The 18820-nt window shown below is 38.0% G+C and overlaps 1 protein-coding gene across 6 annotated transcripts in view; it reads left to right on the top strand.

Moving 5' to 3' along the window:
- The window catches only part of LOC135707711 (ubiquitin-conjugating enzyme E2Q-like protein 1), a 277724-nt gene that overhangs the window by 247699 nt on the left and 11205 nt on the right, over positions 1-18820 (top strand). For 4 of the 6 annotated variants that reach the window (XM_065229597.1, XM_065229595.1, XM_065229594.1 and 1 more), the window contains one exon: positions 5511-5789. The exons of 1 other annotated variant lie outside the window; for it this stretch is intronic. The gene's annotated coding sequence lies outside the window, so the exon portion shown is untranslated. One more of the 6 variants, XM_065229598.1, reaches the window with a different exon arrangement.

The following is an 18820-nucleotide window of genomic DNA, read 5'->3' as shown; positions in this document are numbered from 1 at the left end:
ATGATACCTATGAGATTTGGCGTTTGGTACTGAGGCATATTCTGATTCAAAGGAAACAAAATAACTGGTTGGTTCGATATTCCATCAACATGCAGGTTTCAAAATGGGGCTCAGACCAAGGGGTATTCAACTCTGCACACCTTAATTCGTGCCGAGCTGTGTCGAAAGTTGTGCCTAGCGCTGGGCCGAGTGCCTATCAAGGTGTCAATATTCCATGAGTTTGGCAACCCTGAAAATTATGACTTGTGATTGTGTTTACATTCTCAGTTTCTCTAATGGATCATGGCAAGCATTATCATTAGAACGTTAGCGGAATGGGAGGTGGAGGAGTAACTGGAGCCACCAAACCTTTTTTTTTTTTCCCTTTGGTTTGTTTTTTCCGTCGATCTTGTTTTCCGTGCTGAGCACCAATGCTACCGACGTGCCAGGAAGGCAGCTCCCACACCTGGACCCTACCTATCGACCCATCAACTCATGAACCGGGGACCAACGGCTTTACTTCCCATCCGAAGAAAGGCGTGATCAGAGATGTTATGCCTCAGAACATCCCGGCGGCGCCGACTGGGATTGAACCCAGGCCTGTTGGGGTGAGAGGTAATCACGCTTACCACTACACCACCGGCGCCGTTAAGCCACCAAACCTATAGGGTGTTCATCTAGGTGTTCAAGCAAATTCAACGCATCCATAAAATTCTGTCTCGATGTCCCTTTAAGCTGTTGATTCCTTGCAGGTGTACAGGAGCAAAGGAGAAACCCGGTCGATGATGAATGAAATTTTTGTCTATTAAATCCTCCCCGACTAAAGTAAACCCAAAACTCGAACGGGCGAGAGTTCAATCCCACCCTAGGAGTAACATCGTCGAATCAGTTTTAAATCATCTGATCGACTCAGAGGTGCGGGTCCTCAAAGATATCGCTGATTATGATCCCTTCTTACACCTCCATATGATGCATTCTATCAAGCCTACCAAACAGTTGTGGTTCCTACTGCAATGGACCACCGATTAAAACTATCAAACATCTACCCCTTAGGGTCTGTCATGCTTTGAAAATAGGATTCAGTAGAAGTGCTTTACCCGTTGCTTAGAAGTCTGTATATAGAAGTTGGTGATTCATAATTCAAGGCTTTATTTTACGAGAGCTCTTTCAAAAGTAGTGGATATGCTATCGAAGTCCATGCCAATTGAGATTAATGACTGGCCAGAATATCAGAGAAAAACCGCGGGGAAAATTTTTAAAGTTTCCATCCCAAAAGAACCTTGGCAAGACTGGGATTCGAATCTGGTTGCCCCCTATGATAAACTTTGTTTCTTCTTATATGTTCATTCTGCATAACAGAATTATTAATGTAGCTCAACTCCTGCAGAAGATTCTGTGCTGATCCTTCCTTGTACGCTTCGATATTGCATACCCACGGTAGTACTAATTGTTTAGTAAAAAAATAAGAAGCGTATTCTAGAATAAAGCCTCCAGTATGTGGCCTTTGGGTAAAACATGTGGACGAGAATGTAGGGAGGGTTGGACAAAATCACTAGTCATAGTGAGGTTTGGTGAACTTTTCCGATACTGAATGTGAGGATTCATCGAGCTATAGATACTCGATGCTCACCGATCCGATCTTCGTAGGATGCATGATATTTATCTTTTCGTACGAATAACAGCATAAAGGGTGATACGGTCAAAATTTGGTCAAGGGAAAACGCGTGTAAATCGGTGAAATCGTTTATTTAAAAAATCAAATTAAATTTCTTTTTCAAGTTCAATTAGTATAAAATTCAGGAAAAATATTCAGTTAGGTTTCCGCTTTTCCAAATCCGAATTGCCGGGCCTTACGCTTGATCCCTGCCATCAGATTTTGTACAGCCACCTTGTCCACCTTCTTCGCCGCAGAAAGCCAGTTTGCCTTGAACTGCTGCTCGCCCTTAGCAGTTTTTTTGGTCTTCTTTAGGTTCCGCTTGACAATAGCCCAGTATTTCTCAATTGGGCGGAGCTCTGGCGTGTTGGGAGGGTTCTTGTCCTTGGGAACCACCTGCACGTTGTTGGCGGCGTACCACTCCATGGCCTTTTTACCGTAATGGCAAGATGCCAAATCCGGCCAAAACAGTACGGAACAACCGTGTTTCTTCAGGAAAGGCAGCAGACGTTTATTCAAACACTCTTTCACGTAAATTTCTTGGTTGACAGTCCCGGAAGCTATGAAAATGCTGCTTTTCAAGCCACAGGTACAGATGGCTTGCCAAACCAGATATTTCTTTGCGAACTTTGACAGTTTCATGTGCTTGAAAACATCTGCTACCTTTCCCCTTCCTTTTGCCGTATAAAACTCCTGTCCCGGAAGCTGCTTGTAGTCGGCTTTGACGTAGGTTTCGTCGTCCATTACCACGCAGTCAAACTTCGTCAGCATCGTCGTGTACAGCCTCCGGGATCGCGCTTTGGCCGTCGTATTTTGTTTATCATCGCGATTTGGAGTCACTACCTTCTTGTAAGTCGATAGTCCGGCTCGTTTTTTGGCTCGATGCACGGTTGTAGACGATACACCCAGCTTATTTGCGGCATCTCGGAGAGAGAGGTTAAGGTTTCGCTTGAAACTACCGGCAACTCTCTTTGTCGTCTCAGCGGCTTCCGGTTTTCGATTTCCCCCCGATCCAGACTTCCTGGCTGTCGACAAACGTTCCCCAAACACTTTAATTACATTTGTAACGGTTGATTTGGCAACTTTTAGCGATTTTGCCAACTTTGCGTGCGAGTAGCTCGGATTTTCGCGATGCGCGAGCAAAATTTTGATACGCTGCTCTTTTTGCTTGGACGGCATTTTGACAACTGAAGAGTGAATTCCAAAATCAAAATAGGAGCAACATTCTACACACACACACACCTTCAAAATGAGGGGTGTTCAGGTTTTTAAATGCAAAATTGAAAGAAATACGTCAAGTTGATATTGACCAAATTTTGACCGTATCACCCTTTAGTGTAGGTGTTCCACCATTCCCGTTGTATAGCTGTGATCCATTTGCTTGATATTAATGCACTTGTTTGTGTGGCCTTCCAAATGTATCATCAAAGGAAACCGTCTGGCACGAATAGTCACTAGAGGTAACCCGTTTAAGCCGTCTTGACTGCCGTATCGACAAGACACTCTTAACTGACCATGGTGTGGATAAACTCGATTGAAGTAAGGCCCGAATAGTAGCTGTTTAGATAAAAACACGAGCCGCTGGGATTTTTGCTGTGATTCAGAAGAGATTCACGATTCAGAGAATACTTCAGAATTTGTCGAACGATCCTCAAAATCGGTGGGTTGTTGGTGAATGTTTTACTAGGTTTAACAGTAATAAATTCTCTCACTAGATTCATCTTTGAGTAAACAAACTATTCAAACGAGTAGTAAACATTGGCAACGATTTGCAAAACGTCAACACTCAACAGTGATGCCATTTTATATTATATTATATTATATGTGTCCTACTTGTCAAAGTGTGCCTTAACTGAGGGGGGCGACTCTATATACGATGCATGAAAATTTTTGTTTTGCTGTGGATAGCTGCGCGCACGCTGGGTAGATAGAAAAAATCAGTTAAACGACCTACTGGTGTGTGAGATAGAACAAAGATTGATGACGATTCTGAAGATGTCCTGCAAAAAGATGATGCGCGATGCAAGTAGATGCGAGAAATGAGAGAAGATTTTTCGAAGATTGATTCGCTAGTGTGCGATTTGTTGAGAATCTAAAACTGAGATTTAGATGTGTCGCTCCCCTCGGCCTTAACGTGTCTAACAGTTTGACATGCTGTATTTCAGCACACTGTGCGGAGTTGATAACCCATTGGCTCAGACAGTAATAGCCCCCTGGTGCAGGCCCTACAAGGCAGCCATAAAAAACAACAGTTCAGGAAACGAACAATGGAAATACGAGCTCTGCTTGTCTGGGGTTTTTAATTTCTTTACAGCTTTCTACACGATCGGTTACATTAAGCTTTGTTCATCTTATGAACAAAATTCTCTGGCACTACTGCACGTACACTAAAGTATGTCATCAGCAGAAAAGCTCTCGACTTAATCTAGTTCCAACTGATTTGTCCTTGCAGAGTGCACGCCCACCTCCACAAACCGAGCTCACTTTACTTTAATTCACTATCCGCCCACCCTGTCAACCAAGCGTCGCCACTGCCGTCGTCAGTGCGATCCAGTGTAGGTAGGGTGGCGCCGCGCCACTCGGCCATAGACAAAACAAATTTGCATAAAACCAATCATGGATGAAACCACGGTGCCGAAAGCAAGCGATGCAAAAGTGCAAAAATAACAACAACCGTGGAAATTTATGCAGCCCGACGTTTGCAATGGATGGAAATTAAAATTTCAAGTATTTTTTTCCCCTGTCGCTTTCGCTCATTGGAATAAGTGGGGATGGAATGCATTTCTCCAAAGTATTTTGCGCAGCCTCTCATCACAAAGGGAGGGGGAGTGCCACCCTGGCTTTGGTAAGCTTTATTATAGGCAAGGTTCCAGTCGTTCAAGCTTTATGAATGCTGCCGATTTGCATCTTTAGGTTCGCTCATCAGAGACGAGCTCTGGAGCTCCCCGGACCACACAAGGTACCATCCTGTACATGCAATAAGTCTGGTTCCTTTTAGTATATGACGATAGATGCTTGCTATTGGCACAAAAGATTGTGCAATGTGCTGAAAGGGGAAATTGCTTACTTAATTAATATGTCCTGTGTGATGGTGGTAAACAACCAACGGACGAGCAGACGGACGGATGGACGATGTAAAGTATTGGAAAGTTTTCTGTCGGATGTTTGTGTGGCGTTGGGAATAGAGAAATCTGTTGTGTAGGAGTTAGTTTTCGTCGGTGTGGTTATTATGGAAATGGGAAAACTTTGAACGATTCAAAACAGAATAGTGATTTAATTAGTGCTGATTGTTGTAGAGTTGTAATCGTGATATGCTTTCGAAAGTTAAACTTTTCTATTAGATTTTAACTGATATCTATTGTTTGCTTGAATATGGGAGATGCCTTGAAGCATGGTCTTTCATTATTTTCGTTCGTAGCTTAGGTCGTAAACTTTCATAAATTGTCTGAATTCAATTGCAAAAATATGTTTTGAAACATTATCTTATATGTAATAATTTGATTGTGAAGATAATTAGTCAAAATGTACTTCCTTAGACCATTTTCATCCAAGCGCAAAAAACAGAGTCAAGACAAAAGACTTTACAAACAAAGTTTCGTCCAAAGCCACCATCATCAAATTTCAGTTATCCTGCTCTCCCCAGTTTATTCCAATAAGTTTCTACAAATATTTATGTAATTGCAACTCTCGTGATGAAACTCAACAAAAAACCGAATCGTTCTATTTAACTTTCCATCGTCTTTCTTCGGGCAGTTCTGACAGAACCTACTACAGCATCAGACTCACGACTCAAGAAGCAGCAGCTTTTCTTTTCCGCTATTTAAACAGTGCTCCCTTTTTAATTTTTTCTATCTTTTCTGTCCAATTTCCCTTCCAGGAACGGATCTGGTCCAACAAACGCAGGCTCGCTCAAATTCAACGTCGGTCGGCCCACAGCCTCAGTGCAAATTCAAATAAAAGAAGTGAAACTTTGGTACTCCGAGCCTTGCATCCGCCGACTGTCTCGAGTTTCAAGCTTTTCTAGATACCTTCATATAACGAGCGAGAGTGAAAAGTACCAAAGCACAAATCTGTCGGTGTTGGGTGTATCAAAGTCGCAACAGCAGCTAAGCAAGCTGTATCGCTGAGGCAGAGAAGAAGAAAGAACGGAAAATCGGTAAGGAAAAAGTTCATATCGTGACAAAGTTTTCCGCAGCTGTCGGAAAAAGTGACAACTGATCCTTGGAAATCTGGCCCAAGTAAAAGTTTCCTTCCACTTTGAGACCTTCCATGTTGGATTGGGCAGTAGTTTTACGTTGGGTGTTTTACGAGCTCAAGATTTCAACACTTGCAACCAGGGATGGAAAATCATTTACATTCATTTCGTGCATTGATTTACATTCATTTGCCTCTAACTTTTTTCATCAACAGAATATCGTAAAAAAGTGTATCAAACTTTTGTAGCGTTTAATATTAACTACAACTTTTGTTAACAACTCAAAGCTGAATCTCTTATGCATGACGAACTAGAGCTGGCAGAACATGTTATTGTTTTTCAATTAATGTAATTTACATTCACTGAATACAAAAGCATGAGACAATATTTTACGGAATTCTGTTTATGAAAAAAGTTAGAAGCAAATGAATGTAAATGAATGCACGAAATAAATGTAAATGATTTTCCATCCCTGCTTGTAAAATTGCAAATCAAATTTGATGGAAATGGAAAAATTGGTACTCAAACGAGCACGTAATCTAAACAGTCAATTTATGGCCATCAGATGATGATGATCATGGTTACCCTACAAAGGTTTGAGCTGGACGATTTATCTTTAAGATAATTAAGTATGACATTTTAACCAGGTTAGCAAACAAAAACAAATTGGTTATAGTTACAGATATAAATTCCCTCTAGAGTTTACAGTTGCTTCACAGCGATGTGAAAAAAAACTTAGGCGTCCACCTCTTAGATCGCCTTTTTGCGCACCTAAAGTATTCATAAGTATTACAAGCGATTAAGAGTTAATGAACAATCAACAAAGGATCCTATACACTAGCAATCCCGCAATTGATGCTATCATAATTATTATCAGCATTGTCAGTTAATTTTCTTCTTTTTTCTTCGCATTTCAAGCTTATTGATTATTGCATATTTGCTTATTGCGTGCTCTCTACTTAGTATTCTAGATGCAATTCATCATTTATTAATTGCGAGCTTTAGATGCCAGTACCATTTTTGCATTAGTATTCATTGCATTGCATTGCATTGTGTGGCAAGTACAATCATACTCCAACCCGAAAACTTCGTAGACTGGATCGGGAATCGAACCCAGCCACCTCCAGCATGGTCTTGCTTTGTAGCTGCGCTTTTACCGACTGAGAAAAAATCAAAAAATCAAATCTCACCAACGCTCAAGATCACGCTTGATTTTCGTAGACAAAAATCAACAAGCAAACAACTGCGGTTGATTTTTTTTTTTATAATTACTTTTTTTGTACAGGCTCAATCGAATAAACTTTACAGAGCCGAGTTATCCTTTGCGTTATACATTATTACTGTCTTAAATTTAAAGTTAAAGGAACTGGACCGAGTACTCGCGGTTGTCTCGAGGTTAGTGGAGATTTACAAGTTTTTTTGATGGGAAAAGGGAAGAAGGAGGTTTGAAATGTGGTTTACGATACAACTATTTAATTAATCCTAAAGCATGAAATTATTTCTATTCATCTTGAAAACAAACATTGAAAAAAAAACCCACACGTACAAAATACAAACTAAGCACAAGGTTAATCAAACTTACAATCTAAGGTTAATATCCTTAAAGTAAACATATATGAGTTTCATAAACTCCAGATCGCGTCTAGCCAAAATATCCCGAACTGGAACATTAGGTTGTCTACCTCGAGCCCGAAGGGAATCATAAAAATGTGATCTGACTCCACGATACTCCGCACAAGACCAAAGGATGTGATCAGCGTCCTGGTAACCTTGTCCACATTCACAGAGATTGCTGTCTCCCAACCCCACACGGAACAAGTGAGCGTTTAGGCAATAGTGATTGGACATGAGACGCGTATGAAGTCTCGACTCAAGTCCAACCCTTTGAACCATGCAAACTTCGACACCTTAGGGATAATTGAATGTAGCCATCGTCCCAAGCTCCCTTCACTCCATTGATGTTGCCAGCTAACGAGCGACTGCTGACGATAAATAGAGAAAAATTCACTATAGGCGATCTGTCGATCATAAATGTCGCCTTCCATAGCGCCCACCTTCGCAAGTGAATCCGCCTTCTCATTGCCCAAAATTGAGCAATGCGAAGGGACCCACGCGAAGGTGATGATGAAAGAGCGCACGGATAAAGTACCAAGCAGCTCTCGTATTTTTACCGGCATAATGGAACGGATAGCCTCGACAGAACTGAGACTATCCGTAAAAATAAAGTAGTGGTCTGGAAGAAGTGAAGTAATAGTTTCCAAGGTGTAGTGAATTGCTGCCAGTTCAGCCACATACACAGAACAAGGAGCTTCAAGTTTTCGAGAGGCGCTATGAAATGCATTAAATACACCAAAACCAGCGGACTCCTCTATTAGAGATCCATCTGTGAAAAACGTTCTTGCAGAATCAACATGGCCAAACTTTGCAGCGTATAATGACGGAGCAATCATAGGACGATGATGCTCTGGAATTCCGCGGATTTCCTGCGTCATAGATAAATCAAAATTCACTGAATTGCCGAAATCGGAGAAGATTACACGATTGGGAATATTTCTTGAAGGGCTGACATCCTGTGTTAAATATAGGTAGTACAAAGTTACTGCGGTTGATTTTGCAAGCTGTGATATCGCAGCTCGGAATATCAAGCTAACAAAACTCACCAACTGCGAATATCACCAAACTGTGGTGAGATTGAGTTTAATGATTTTTGCTTTACACTCGAATGCAACCAAAACTTCCATAACGGCTTGCAGCAGGCCCTCCGCGTCTGCCATCGGTGAAGATTTAAAAAAGATAGCAAACTATACTTTCTCATTTTAAGAAAACGATGTGCAATGGAATCATTTTTGTGTCGAGTCAACTCTCAGCTTGATGTTTGCACGTTGTGAATAGTCTCGCAATATCGAAGGAGCTTGTAAAATCAATATCAAGCATGATATTTTGTTCCAATATCACGCGTGATATTGCGACTCGCAATATCCATGAGAGCGGAAAAATATCAATTCAAGACCAACAATTGAAATGGCCTTAACTCCATTTTGTAAACAAACCTTGTAAGGCCATTTTTGCCAAGACTGGAGGTAAGGGAGGCCCCTAAGAATTAGTAGGGGTATCTTCCAAAAAGACAGTTTCAACGTGTGAAAACATTAACTCCTTTAAAATACAATGAATTCTGTGAAGCACAAGTCAAGAAATGTGGTGTTCTTATTTTATCCGCGTGTCTAGTAATCACTTCCTCTTTCAATTCGATCACAAATATCGAAGCAGCAAACCGTTAACTACTTTAAAATGAACACCATAGTCAAATATACAATTCTTTGCTGCACCGACAACCATTGTTAGCCGTACAGCATCAAACTTGAGGAAGTGAATCTATCACATCTGATTTTAAAAATCAAACGCAGTATTTTGTTCTGCAAACGCAGTGTTTCATTGACCAGAAATAAAATATAAAGACAAAAGTCTAGGTGAGAAGAGATGATTGATTTGTATAAATGTATTTTACAGGCAATAGTTAAATCGTTTTTCAACCGACATAGAATCCCATACTTGGACATTTTCTTGATGTCATTGTCAATGTGAGAGTTGAACTTAAGTTTGTCATCAATAATCACGCCAAGACATTTAATCTCCCAAACGCGATCATTTGTCTTGTCATCAAGTACAACAGATACGTTATCATTTACTCGATCCCGCGAAATTAAAATGAAATTAGTTTTATTTGTATTCAATTTCAACTGCTTATGCTCCAACCATCTACTTATCGCTTATGCTCCAACCATCTACTGATCGCAAATCTTCATTCAAGTGTAAGACGGCAATTTCTAAACCCTTAGCTGCAATGAAACACAGTATCATCTTCAAAAAATATTAATGTCGCAAAATCGTAAAACACGTCGCAAGTCATTAATATACATAATAAATAAAAGGGGCCCTAATACACTTTCCTGGGTCACTCAAAGTTTATTCCCCACGGAACTGAAAACATATTCATTAAAAACAGTCCGTTGAGTCCTGTCACACAAATAGTTTTCAAACCATTTATATGAAGAACAGCAACAGTCGTATCTTTACGCTAAACGTTGTTTTTCCACTTTCCTAACACCAAATTCAACACAATTTCACAAGAATAACCTTCCCGATACCCTGATTGTTCTGGTATCAACAAAGAGTTGCTATTCAAATACTCCAACAGCTGGCCTTTAACAACAAGATCTAAAATTAGCTACATACCAGAGAGGGGAGGGGTCTCGAAACACCATAGAAAAATTTTTTGCCTTCAAAAATCTCCACATGCCAAATTTGGTTCCATTTGCTTGATTAGTTCTCGAGTTATGCAGAAATTTCTGTTTCATTTGTATGGGAGCCCCCCCCCCCCCTTTATAGAAGGGGAGGGGTCTCGAACCATCATACGAACCTTTCCCCGCCCAAAAACCCTTGCATACCAATTTTCACGCCGATCGTTTCAGTAGTTTCCGAGTCTGTATAAGGGTCAGACTGAAATTCATTTTTATATACAGGGTTCCTTAGTGCAAATAATTTAAAGGGCGATATAAAATCATATTTGATGTAAAAAATTGTTCTACGCATATGACCAAATTTCAAAGATTACTTTTTTCTGCACGCTGCCCAACTAACATTTTCAGCTTTGTAAGCCAACTTTTCCAACGTTGTGCTGTAAAGTAGCTGAAAAGAAGCTGCAGATACAGCTACAAGCAAAAGCTAGCAAAATAGTTTTGGAGAGCGTTTACTCAACTTTCTCACAACGATTATTCAATTTGTCAGTCGCACTGAATAACATCAGCCAATAAACGCTAATGTCACTTCTATACACACACTAATCAACTTTCAACTTGTAGCTGCAAAACAAAGCTAACAAAGTGAATATATTACTCATTTGATGGCTTCTAAACAACCAACCACTCTTGCTGAATAACATAAACATCAAAAGTGCTTTTTCAACAACTAAACAACCTGTACTCAGCTTATAAACTGTGTTAGAGCAACTTCGGAAGCATTTTCACAGTCAACTAGGTTTATTTTTAGACGTGTGCAGTTTTACAGCTTTTACTCTGCTCTTTTATAACTAGTCGAGAGCAGAGTGCAGTGTGCACTATTATAAAGCCTCTACTCAGCGATTTTGTTGTAGAAGGGAATGTTGATTTGTTTACATAAGTTCAAAGTGTTGGCGTAGCACAGTTGGTAGTGTCAAGGTTTGCCAATGAGGTCGTCTCGAGTTCGATTCCAGGTTCCGGTGCAGGGTAAACTAATTTCGATTAATTTGATCACAGCAAAATAAACTCCTTCATAAAAAAGCGTAAACAGTATTTAACCCGGCTTCAAGAGAAAGCTGTGTAGTGATTATTGGATAACCGGGAAAAGGTTGAATAAGCGCCTTTCAAGTTCACACACAACTAAACAGCAGGATAACAGCTGTATAGAAGCGTTAATGGATATGCAATAAGAGCTTCTCCCGACCGTTCCGACAGCCATAAGTAGCTGACTAAGTTCGCCAGATTTGCTTGTATAGAGGTTGAGTAAAGGTTTCCTCATATCGTATAACGTTTGAATACAGCTTGAGGCTGTATAAATGAAATGAGTAAAGCGTTTACATTGTGAAAATTGTTAGTTGGGTGGGCCAGAAATGCAATCTAGCGGAGCAAAATTAATAACTCCGAAATGAAGAATTTTCGCCACTTAGTGTCTTAGACAAAGTTTCTCATCATAATAAGAACCATCTATTGACATAAACAAATAGTTCAAAACTCTTCCACAAAGATGGCGCCACAATCTAACTTCTTTCTCGGACGATTTGCAGACTTGATGTCTAGCGCAAAGTTGTTTGTCTTGACAAAATAAACAACTCTTTTGAAGACGTAAAATTTCCTCAGCCTACTGGTTCCGAGTTATATGGAGTTAAAGAAAATAAATGTCAAAAAATGCTTTTTTCTTTCAGTTTCGGTTTTTTTTTTTTGCTTACAACCATATAATTTTATATTTTTCTCTTACGCAAATGCATTAAATAAATAACTTTTGTGAAGAAAAATACTGATTTAAGCTTCAAAGTTTAAAGATATTGTTGAAAAACCGAAGAAAAAACCACAATTTTTAAACTTTAATATCTCCCAAAGCGCAAAAAATCGCAACCTGACATTTTCAGCAAAAATTAAGCAATACTCGATAAACAAAATATCAAAATTTGACAGAGGTGCGTTTTGGTGTTTTTGAGATTTCATCATTTTAGTGGAGCATGTATTTTTTCTATAACTTTTTTTAATGCATTAAAATGGCGTTGATAAAATAAACAACTCTTCTGAAAAAGTCAAAACTCCACAGCCTACTGTTTTCGAGTTATATGGAATAACAGAAAAAATGTGAAAATAAGTGTTTTAATTTTAAGTATATTGTTTAAATGCAAAAAATTCGAAAACAGTAGGCTGAAGAGTTTTGACTTTTTCAGAAGAGTTGTTTATTTTATCAAGATAAACAACTTTGCCTATACCGTCAAGTCTTCAAAACGCCATTATAATGCATTAAAAAAGCTATATAAAAAATACATGCTCCACTAAAATTATGAAATCTCAAAAACACGAAAATATACCTCTCGCAAATTTTGCTATTTCGTTTATCGAGTATTGCTTAATTTTTGCTGAAAATGTCAGGTTGCGATTTTTTGCGCTTTGGGAGATATTAAAGTTTAAAAATTGTTGTTCTTTTTCGGTTTTTCAACAATATCTTTAAAATTTGAAGCTTAAACCAGTATTTTTCTTCACAAAAGTTATTTATTTAATGCATTTGCGTAAGAGAAAAATATAACATTATATGGTTGTCAGCAAAAAAAAACCGAAACCGAAAGAAAAAAGCATATTTTCGACATTTTTTTTCTTTAACTCCATATAACTCGGAATCAATAGGCTGTGGAAATTTTACGTCTTGAAAAGAGTTGTTTATTTTGTCAAGGCAAACAACTTTGCCGAAGACATCAAGTCTCCAAATCGTCAAAGAAATAAGTAAGATTGTGGCGCCATCTTTGCGGAAGAGTTTTGAACTATTTGTTTATGTCAATAGATGGCTCTTATTATGATGAGAAACTTTGCCCAAGACACCAAGTCGCGGAAATTCTTCGTTTCAGAGTTATTAATTTTGCTCCGCTACACAGCAAAAAAATAATTTTGATATCACATCAAAGTGGATGCACTACAATCATGTCGAAAATTTCATGTAATTTTTATGACCACATAAATAAACAAATGCAGTAAAAGCAGCGTAATGTCAGTTCATGCATTGTATTAATGATAATTTTGTCCTTTTTAGCAGGTAATATTACACCATATTTTCGACATGACTGTAGTGCATCCACTTTGACGTGATATCAAAATTATTTTTTGCTGTGTAGATTGCATTTCTGGCTCAGTGTGCATTGGACAGCTTGGTAAATTTCCTACTTAATATGTCATTTTTACTTTAAGTAAGCAGGATTTAGACACATTTTAGGGATAAACGATTCTAAAATTTGTGTTTTCCTACGGATTTTCCCTTATTATTTAAAAAAAAAATACCTAATTGATGAATTTACGTCACGATCGACCAGCAGATGGAAATGATGTGAAAATGAAAATGACGTTTTGCTACCTGTCAAATCGTATGAAATATTTTTTAGTAAATCATCAGTTTTGTAATTGCAAATCTGAAAACTAGGTGTTTTACCCATGGCCAGTTTTACCTTTGCGTAAATTCATCAATAAAGTGTATTGTTTTGTCTTACCAAAAGATGCCTCTCAATGCACTCTACAACTCTCTCTTTGACACCAATTTTCTATCTTGTTTTGTTTTGTCGCAATTTCGTACTAAACATGTCATGTTGGGTTATCATTATCGAAGGTTCGCTAAACAACGCGAAGTATTTGGAATTTGGAACGAGCTTCCAATCCTGCTGGAGGATGTCCCACTTGCTGTGAGACGGCGCTTTGTGTTTCAACAGGACGGAGCCCCACCTCATTCCACAAATGTGATAAGACATTTTCTGAACACCAACTATCGGGAACCGTGGATCGGGCGGAATGGGCCGATTGCTTGGTACCCAAGGAGTCTGGATTTGACTCCCATGGACTTATTTTTATGTGCATAAAGGAAGAGGTGAATTCGGTGACAATCAACAGGCGCGAACAGCTAGTTGACGAATTTTTCTTGCTGCTCGAAAGATACAAGAGAAGATGAATAATATTAACCTTGTGGAAGAATTCGGAAGGAGGTTCAGGTACTGCATCCAAGAAAATGGAGTATCTATAATTAATCATATCGTCCGGACATTTTCCACAAAGATGGCACTGTTCCCATGGTAGGAAGTGATAAAAATCCCCATGTAGAAATTGAGAAGTGAGAATAATTCGCTTTCGGTACATATTCAGGCCAAAACAGTTAACGACAACCTGAAGAAATTAGTCAGGGACCTTTGTTAAACAAGCTACAATTTAATAAAATTGATATTTTCCCGTACAGTTTTACCTGCTTTACTACCAGTCCCCAGAGAGCCAAAAATATCAATTTTAAGAGAGAAAATTTGCTCTCACTAGTTCAATTTCTCAACATGCCATGTATTTTGATGACACTCTATTTGTCATTTCCCTCTCACAGACTACAAAATAGAGTACACTGGAGTCGCTAAAAAAAACCGCGTAAAAAAAACCGCGTAAATTCCGGAATCCGCGTAAAAAAACCGCGTAAATTCCGAAATCCACGTAAAAAAAACCGCGTAAAAAAAGACCGTGTAAAAAAACCGCGTAAAAAGCGACTCTAGTGTATAATCATAAACCGCGTAAATTCTGATATACGCGTAAAAAAAAAACCAAAATCCGCGTAAAAAAAAACCGCGTAAATTCCGGAATCCGCGTAAAAAAAACCGCGTAAATTTCGAAATCCACGTAAAAAAAAACCGCGTAAAAAAACCGCGTAAAAAGCGACTCCAGTGTACCTGACACTGCAAAACATGTCTGGTACCGCTATATATGCATTTTGATTAACATCCGAAGTCCCTCCTTTTTTACATATTCTGCACAAAAGATACTTTCTGCCCCGCCCCGTTCATAGAAATTGGCAAAAAATCCTGTGAGGGGTGAGCTATTTTGTGTGCAGAATGTGTAAAAAAAGGAGGGATTTCAGATGTTACTCTCTAAATGCATATATAGAAGTACCAGACATGTTTTGCACTGCACTGTTCTCTGTGAACAATTAACGGAAAACAGATTATGTGTAGTTTCCCATAGATGTCACCGCCAACAACAGCAGTGACATCTGATGGAAAATGAATGCAGAAGCTTGACAAAATGATTAATTATTTGGCTCAAGTTTAATTTTGATAAGATATGTGATTTTTAATTTTTAATTTTAATGTTGCTTCACGATTGACGTAATTAATAAATAGTCCCTTGTTCTTTTATCGATTACTGCCTGAATTGTTTTTTTCTTGATACCTATTAGAAATTTATTTTTAGAAGCTTATTAGAAATTTCTTCTTTAGAAGTTTCTTTTAGAAGCTTTTTCTTTAGAAGCTTATTCTTAAGAAGATAATTATTTAGAAGTTTATTTTACAAATTTCTTCTTGTTTCGTTGATTTGTTTTCCGTCGATCTTATTCTGCCTAAAAAATAGATATTACTCCCGTTTCATCAGTTCTTGACCGATTTAGGTGAAATAACTTTCAATTTGTCAGGGTCAAGAATTGGTTCAAGTTTTTAATTTTGTAATGGTTTATCATAATTCTTGCTGAGTATTAAACATACTTAAGAAATACGTGGGGTTAAAATTATTGCTTAGAAATAGCGGAAATGGATGTAATGCCGGCATAAATGCCCCTGACTTGGGCCCATAAATAAATTCAGCAATCGACTAAATTTTCAATAGCGACCAAAAATATCCATTAGTACCGTCCCAATGATGCGTTCATATAGATAAAATTGATAAATAGCAGACTTTTAGCGATGGACCCAATCTTAGATCCATAGGCCAACATTAGAGCCAGCCATTTCCCCATACATGAATCTTTTAAATATATTTTATATTTAACAAAGATTACCCAGACCCTAAAAAAATTATTCCTGTTGATGCTGCAACATCAAAATCCATTCAGAAATGATGAAATGGGAGCAATATCTAATTTTTAGACTGAATAGCTCAGGAACCTAATGTTTAATAACATAATGGGGCAACAAGTGGCAAACTGGGACCCATAAATTTGAAAAATAGAGATGATTTCCCATAGAATCTGTGGCATGTGACCCTTTCGAACTGTTTCGAATATTGTGCAGTATGCATACACAAAAAGAATATTGATATTTCATACCACTAAACATATTTCAAGCGTAGCTATTCAAATCAACGTATCTGCTTTTGTAAACAGTCACTTCAATCGACGATTTTATGGGAATATTAGTTTTTCACACTCCTTCAAAATAAACCTGTTGTGATCAAATTGGTTCAAAATTGAACAGGTAACAGGCATTTTAAGTGAGCTTTAAATCACAGACAAACAGACATAACTCTTAGAAGAAAATTCTTCAAAAAATATCGTCAAGCGTATTTTGCATGTGCACTAGCACCATCTATCATCCACATTCCCAAGCATTGATGTGCAACTAGAGCATCCCTCGTTCATGTTATTTTTTCACCAGTTGCTTTTCCCTCGTTCTGTCAACGCGTCAGCTGTGTTGAATAAAAGTCAGTAATGTCGGTTCTACTAAATTTTCCGTAGATCTATAGAATTGATTGAATTCTGCAGAAAAAAGGATCCGTAGGAAAAGTTCACAGAAGCTAAGACTTTTTTTAGGGATTTGTTTTGTTTGTTTAGTGTGCTTTTTCTTTCGCTGGAAATTTTTTTTTATACGAGGTAATGCATCACTAATTAGTGCCCTTTCTACCACTGCTCATAACTTTAATGTGTGTAGAGCAAAAAATATATAATATGTATCAATCAATGAAATTCATGGTGAAGTATTGAACTTCAATAGCTGGTAAAAGGGGTAAAAGTTGATATAATATTACAGTCATCAACATGATTTGTTCTCGAATTCTGTGTTAATCGTACAGCGTAATATTAGTTATGGAATGACTAATGTGCAGCACTTTTGATGTAATATTCAACAACTTTTTTTCTGTGTTCGTCAGATGTGGTATGTGTCTCCAGTGGGGTGCCTTGACCACTTATCATTTTCAAGAGCTGACATCTACCAACTAGACGTGAAAAAGAACTGGCATCACTGATAAGTTCGAAATTTGGTGGCTTTCTCAATGCTTCAGTGGCGCCACCATGACAAATGCAAGCACATTCCCAACTAAAACATTATTTGTGATGAATGTGATTGTGAGTGTTATGTCTGTTTGTCTGTGCTTAAATGTTTGGTTTTTGAACATACAAATCATCAAAATCAGCTGACTTAGCAACGTTCAAAGTATTGTCAAACTTTATTCATTGTAAAATAAAAAAAATAAACAATTTTAGAAGCTTTGTCCGAGTTTCGGCCACTGTGCGATGCCTGGAAGGCAGTTCCCAAACCTGCCCCCTACCACCTATCGACCTATCACAACTCATGGATCGGGGACCAACTTCTTTACTTCCCTGATCAGAGATGTTATACCTCAGAAAATCCCTGCGACACCGACTGGGATTGAACCCGGGCCCTTTGGGGTGAGAGGCAATAATGTTTACCACTACACCACCGGCGTCGCTTAGAAGGTTATCCTTTAGAAACTTATTCTTTAAAAGTTTATGCTTTTGAAGTTTATCCTTTAGAACCATACTCTTTACATGTTTATTCTTTAAAAACATATTCTTTAGAAGCTTATTCCTTAGAATCAGGCATGGCAAAGCATTTACATTCATTTACATTCATTTGTCTCTAACTTTTCAACAACAGAATTCCGTAAAATGGTGTATGAAGCTTTAGAAGGTTTTGATATTAGCTACAACTTTTGTCATTAACCCAAATCTGCATCTCTTATCCATGATGCACTAGAGCGGGCAGAACTTGTTAGTATTTTTCAGTGAATGTAATTTATATTCAATGGAAAACAGTGGTAGGTTCCCGAAAAAAAATATTATAATAAAACAACGAAATTACAATGATTTTTACTGGTGAATTTTGAGTACATTAAAATTTATTGTTAAATTATTGTACGGGAGAAAAAAATGGATTTCGATTTTTAACGATACAATGCTCAAACAATGAAAATTAGTGTGATGAGATCAAATTTGTTCGAGAAAAAAATCACTTTTTAGATTGTTAAGATGCTTAACAACCCCCCCCCCCCCCCTTTTTTACTGTTAGTTCAAATTCAAATACCATGATTTTCATTGTTGTAAACCTTGAATTTCGTTGTGATTTTATGGTGATGGACAAAAATGTTCAATGTTTTGACAGTAAATAACATGGTTACAATGACTTTTTTTTTTATAGCCACTTTAACACTCTTGGGTCATTTGTGACTTGTCCGGGGTGAGATTTGAACTCGTGACTTTCGCGTGAGAGGTATGGATGTTAACCACTACGCCGGGGTCGCCCCCCGGTTACAATGACAATGAAAATCATTGTATTTTTATTGGATTTTTTTTAAGGGTTCTGTTCGATTTAAGTTGTTCTCAAACAGTTTTTGCTAAAATTAAAATCTACAAAAGCTTCGTACATCATTTTACGGAGTTATGTTGATGTACAAAAGATAGAGGAAAATGAATGCAAATGATTTGCCATGCCTGCTTAGAAGCTTATTGTAGACGATTGCCCGTCACTCCACTCCTCTGACTTAAAAAATACGAACTGGACAGTAAATCTGAGTAGCGACGCAGTAGAAGAGCAGTTGTCCAAGGTTTAAGGAGCATTTCATCGTTTTAATATTGCAAAAACCAAAAACCTAACTCCTTACTACTAAGCAGCCAAGGCCAGTTTTCCCCAACCATTATGCAATTTGACGTGGAATGATAATCCTGAAAAAAAAAAACAAATA

Source organism: Ochlerotatus camptorhynchus, unplaced genomic scaffold (genome assembly GCF_037179485.1).
Source record: "Ochlerotatus camptorhynchus isolate MF236.1 unplaced genomic scaffold, CSIRO-AGI_Acam_v1.1 ptg000316l, whole genome shotgun sequence".
Lineage (NCBI taxonomy): Eukaryota > Metazoa > Arthropoda > Insecta > Diptera > Culicidae > Ochlerotatus > Ochlerotatus camptorhynchus.
The sequence above is the reverse complement of the archived record's forward strand: the minus strand, read 5'-3'. Positions and strand labels throughout refer to the sequence as shown.